Source organism: Halichoerus grypus, chromosome X, assembly GCF_964656455.1.
Source record: "Halichoerus grypus chromosome X, mHalGry1.hap1.1, whole genome shotgun sequence".
NCBI classification, from domain to species: Eukaryota; Metazoa; Chordata; class Mammalia; order Carnivora; family Phocidae; genus Halichoerus; species Halichoerus grypus.
Genome location: NC_135727.1, coordinates 70685211 through 70690737, shown reverse-complemented (window position 1 = coordinate 70690737; position 5527 = coordinate 70685211). Strand labels below are relative to the sequence as shown.

The following is a 5527-nucleotide window of genomic DNA, read 5'->3' as shown; positions in this document are numbered from 1 at the left end:
TACTGTATGATTCTGTTTGTATGAAAGTCCAAAATAGACAAATCCACACAGACAGAAAACAGACTGGTTGTTACCAGAGGCTGGGTGTTGGGGGTGGGGTGGGGAGGAGAGAGGCAGATGGGGAGACACTGCTTAATGTATATGGAATTTTATTTTGGGGTAATGAAAATGTTTTGGAATTTGATAGAGGTGGCAGTTGTATAGCATTATAAATGTACTAAATGCCAATTGGTCATTCCCTTTAAAACAGTGTTATGTGAATTTTACCTGAATTTGGGGTTTTTTGTTTTTGTGGGGTTTTTTTGTTTTTTAAAGTTTATTTGTTTTTTGGTTTTTTTAGTAATCTCTACACCCAATGTGGGGCTCGAACTCACGACCCCGAGATCAAGAGTTGCATGCATTTACGATTGAGCCAGCCAGGTGCCCTGAACTTTACCTTAATTTTGAAAAAATAAACTAAAAGAGACATGACAACTCAATGCAACTTGTTATCCTGGATTAGATCCTGGGCTAGATTTTTTCTTTTTCTATAAAGGACCTTAGTGGGACAATGGGTAAAATTTGAATAAAGTCTGTAGGTTAAATAGTCGCATTGTGTTGATATTAATTTCCTGATTTTGATCATTGTACTGGAGTTATATAAGAGAATGTCTTATTTTTTTAGGAAAAATACTCTGAAATATTTAGGGGTAGAGGGGCATTATGTCTGCAATTTGTGTGAATTAGAAATAATTGGAGAGAGAGAGAAGAGGAGGAAGAGGAGAGAGAGGGGGGAATGATAAAGCAAATGTGCTTAAATATTTACATCTGGGGAATCTCGGTGAAACATATAAGGTATTATTATTTTTTAATTAATTTATCTATTTGTCAGAGAGAGGGAACACAAGCAGGGGGAGCGGCAGGCAGAGGGAGAAGTAGGCTTCCCGCTGAGCAGGGAGCCCGATGTGGGACTCGATCCCAGGACCCCGGGATCATGACCTAAGCTGAAGGCAGAGGCTTAACCGACTGAGCCACCCAGGCGTTCCACATATAAGGTATATACACTATTTTTATGACTTTTCTATAAGTCTTAATTATTTCAAAATACAAAGTTTTTCATTACGTCAAAGAGATATCTGTAACCTCATGTTCATGGCAGCATTATTCACAATAGCCAAGACATGGAAACAATGGATAAAGAAAATGTGATACACACACACCCACACACACACGAATACTATTCAGCCATAGAAAAACACAAGGAAATCCTGCCATTTGTAACAACATGGATGGACCTTGAGGGCATTATGTTAAGTGAATTAAGTCAGTCTGAGAAAGACAAATACTATATGATCGTGCTTATATGTGCAATCTAACAAAACAAAACAAAAAAATCAAACTCATAGAAAGAAAGAGCAGATTTGTGGTTACCACAGACAGGGGAGCTGGAGGGAGGTGGTCAAAAGGTATAAACTTCCAGTTATAAGATAAATAAGTAGTAGGGATATAATGTACAACATGATGACTACTGTTAACACTGCTGTATGGTATATTTGAAATTAAGAGAGTAAATCCTAAGAGTTCTTATCACAAGGGGAAAATAACCCATATTTTTCTTTTTTTTTTTTTGTATTTATAGGAGAGGATGGATGTTAACTAAAATTAGTGTGGTAATAATTTCAGAATACAGGTAAGTCAAATCATTATGCTGCACACCTTAAACTTATACAGTGCTGGATGTCAATTCTATCTCAATAAAACTAGAACAAATATAAATAAAGTTTGTTTTCTTTAAAAAATCTTACTGTAAGTTACCTCTGTGGGGGAGGGGAGAGCATACAGTGAGCTTCTGGAGTGTTAGTAATATTTTATTCAGGCTCTGAGTAGTGGTTATACGGGCATTCATTTTATTTTATTATTTTTTTATGGGCGTTCATCTTATAATTATTTGTTAAACTGTAAATAAACACTGTATGAATATTCTCTATGTATGTTATATTTCACAATATGAAAAGTAAAAGAAATGAATAAATATCCTTAACCTAAAAATGAAACGTAACAGAATGCTGTAAACATATACTTATCTTTCAAAGAGAGGTCTCTGCTTCTTACATACCAGGTTCTTTTATTTTTTATTTGAGGGGGGGGAGGGAGGGAGAGCACAGAGGGAGAGGGAGAAGCAGACACCCCACTGAGCAGAGAGCCTGACTGGGGCTCGGGGCTCGATCCCAGAACCCTGAGATCAGGACCTGAGCCGAAGGCAGACGCTTAACCGACTGAGCCACCCAGGCGCCCCTATACCCAGGTTCTTTTATGATGATTGGTAGGACATAAGATACTGAGAAGCACTGCCCTGAAAGACTGGGTGGTGATGGATATTGTGCTTCCCTAGCCTTTCTCCTACTTTACTGATCAATCCTTCTTTTATCTTTCCATTTCCTCTGCCTCACCTCCCCCTTAAATGTCTGTGTTCTTCTAGGTCTTATCCTCAATCCTCTTCTGGCCTCATTATCCAAATTCTCATCAAATGACTGTATCAATTTCCATGGCTTCAACTAACAGCTATGAACTGACAAATTCCAACTCTCATAAATTTTAAACCCATATATCCAAGTATCTAGTATACATCTCTATTTTGATATCCCACAGGCTCTCAAACTCAACGTATACAAAAGTGATTTTTTAAAAAAGATTTTATTTATTTATTTGTCAGAGAGAGAGAGACACGCAGGCAGAGGGAGAAGCAAGCTTCCCGTGGAGCAATGAGCCCAATGCAAGGACCCTGGGATCATGACCTGAGCCGGAGGCAGATGCTTAACCGACTGAGCCACCCAGGCGTCCCTACAAAAGTGATTTTATCATCTTCCCCATCCCCCACAAATCTCAAATCTTGTCCTCCCAAATTCCTTGTTCAGTGAATGGTTCTCAAGTCTGGAGGAGAGAATTCACCCTTTCCATCTGTCTTGACTTGGTCCTGAATGTCTCTCAAATCTTCCTCCATCTTCTATACTTCGATAATAAAAATTTTTTAAATGCTTAAAAGTGTTTTTAAAATAATTTTTTCAATCTGCTCCCATCTCCCTATCATCACTGCCATTGTGTAGATTTAAGCTCTGAAATTTTTTACTTGAATTAATCTAGTAGCTACTTAACTGGTCTTCATGCTTCCAGTTTTGTCTCCTCTACCAATGCAGCTTTCACATGGCCACAAGATTAAATTTTCTTTTTTTTTAAAGATTTTATTTATTTGACAGAGACACAGCAAGAGAGGGAATATAAGCAGGCAGTGGGAGAGGGAGAAGCAGGCCTCCCGCCGAGCAGTGAACCCAATTCGGGGCTCGATCCCAGGACCCTGGGATCATGACCCAAGCTGAAGGCAGATGCCCAACAACAGAGCCACCCAGGGGCCCCAAGATTAAATTTTCTAAAGTGAAAACTTGACCATGACTACTCTGCTTAGTCCTTCAGTGGCTTCCCACAGCTTCAGAATGAAATCCAAATACCTTGGCACCTTGGCATAACATGACCTACAATACTCTTCCTGGTCTAGTCTCTGACTCTCCACAGACTCATTTCTTTTTTTTTTTTAAGATTTTATTTATTTATATGACAGAGAGAGACACAGCGAGAGAGGGAACACAAGCAGAGGGAGTGGGAAAGGGAGAAGCACGCTTCCCACCGAGCGGGGAGCCCGATGCGGGGCTTGATCCCAGGACCCTAGGATCATGACCTGAGCTGAAGGCAGACGCCTAACGACTGAGCCACCCAGGTGCCCCTATCCTAAGTGCTTTATATGGACTTGTTCATTTAATTCTCACAACAACCTTAAATGAGGTAGGTAGTAGTATACTAATATTTATGAAGTAGCCAGAGAATGAGGAGACAGTGAAAGACATTGAGTTCATGTTCATTAAATATTATGAATTTTGTTCTTGTGAATTTATATACCCATCAGCTTGGGAAAATACTTATTCAGGTTCTTTATGCCCAGTGCTATGCCAGGTACTTTGGGAGCTCTCTGTAGTGTCAGATAACTTGTGTGCTCAAGGTTACAGTAATTGAAAAAAGCATCACTGAAGAGGTGGGACTAGAGTGGGTTATTTTTTTTTCTTTATTTTTTTTAATAAATTTCCACTCAGACGGTATCCCTTCCCTCTAACTCCTCCAAAAGAGAAGAAGAACGATCATCAATGACAAAGGGCAGCTGCAAAGACAGCACCCAAAGTCAGCTTCATGCTCAGGAAGGGATACTGCACCTCCTCCTTGTGGTTCCGGGTACTCTACATGTTCAGAGAAACTTTTCTAGTAATGAACTATAGAAATGATCCCTGAAAGTATAGTCTTCTAGGGTGGGTTATTAAGCAAGAGAGGGTTTAGATACAGAAAGAGGTGATGGGAGGACCTTCTAAGAAGAGGAAACAGTATGAAGAAAGGTATGGAGACGGGAATGTGCCTGGTGTGATCCAGGAAGAGTGAGGAGGAAATTGGTGTAACAGTATTGGCAGTTACAAGTGTGAGAGTAACAGGAAATAAGGTAGTATTGTGTTGGTAAAAGGAGAGCAGATAATAGAAAACCCAAAATTAAGCTGAAGAGTTTTCACCTGATGTAGCTAGAGAGCTGTTGAATTTCCTTGAGCAAGAGTGTGGCATGATGAAAAAAGATTTTTTCAATAGCTGTGTATGAGATATACTAGAAACAGTAAAGCGAGACCAGCTAGAAATCTGTCATGGTGATCATGGTATGAAGCAATGAGATCCTGGACGGTAGTGGCCCCAATAGCATTGAAGAAGAATGTGTAAATGAGATACATTATGATGGGATAAATGAGAGATCCGTTTTTGAACCCTGTATCCAAAGATGAGGTCAAGACTTTTACCTAAAAGACTGGAAGAATTGTGGTACCACAGACAGGAATGGGATATTTGAGAAGGGGAACCAAGTCTTAGGATAAATAATCTATTCTAAATTATTAAAAATTCAAAATAGCTGTGGCTTGGTGTAAGATGGCAATTTCTCTGAATTTATTATCTTCCTAAGATACAACCAGGAACTAGAAAATATTACAACTCTATATATTTTTGTATAATGTCATTTATTTGTTCACTCAACACCTATTTACTTGTAGCCTGGTGAGATTAGAGTGAGAGAGTTTGGCACAGTAGGGGTTCAGTTGCAGATGGGCTAGAAAGAAAGAAGTTCATCAAGGAGGACGTTGCATAAAGTACCGAGGAATTTTGACTTTATTTTGTAAATAACGGGGAGCCATCAAAAGGATTTTGAGCCAAAAGGGAAACATAATCAGATCTTTTCTTCAGCACTAGACTTTTAGTTTTTCATGGACAGTGACCATTATTATTTATCTTTGAGCGAGTCAGTGGGGGTGACATATTGCCTTTTGTTTATTAAACATCTATTATGAAGGACACCTGGATGGCTCAGTCAGTTAAGCATCTGCCTTCAGTTCAGGTCATGATCCCAGAGTCCTGGGATCAAGTCCCAAGTCGGGCTCCTTGCTCAGTGGGGAGCCTGCTTCTCCCTCTGCCTGCT

At 39.5% G+C, this 5527-nt stretch overlaps 1 non-coding gene across 1 annotated transcript; it reads right to left on the bottom strand.

The window, feature by feature from the left end:
- Nucleotides 1-4109: 4109 nt before the first annotated feature.
- Nucleotides 4110-4323, bottom strand: LOC144380665 (small nucleolar RNA U3). The gene has a single exon (XR_013444884.1). It is a non-coding gene; the product is annotated as a small nucleolar RNA U3 (small nucleolar RNA).
- Nucleotides 4324-5527: the final 1204 nt, after the last annotated feature.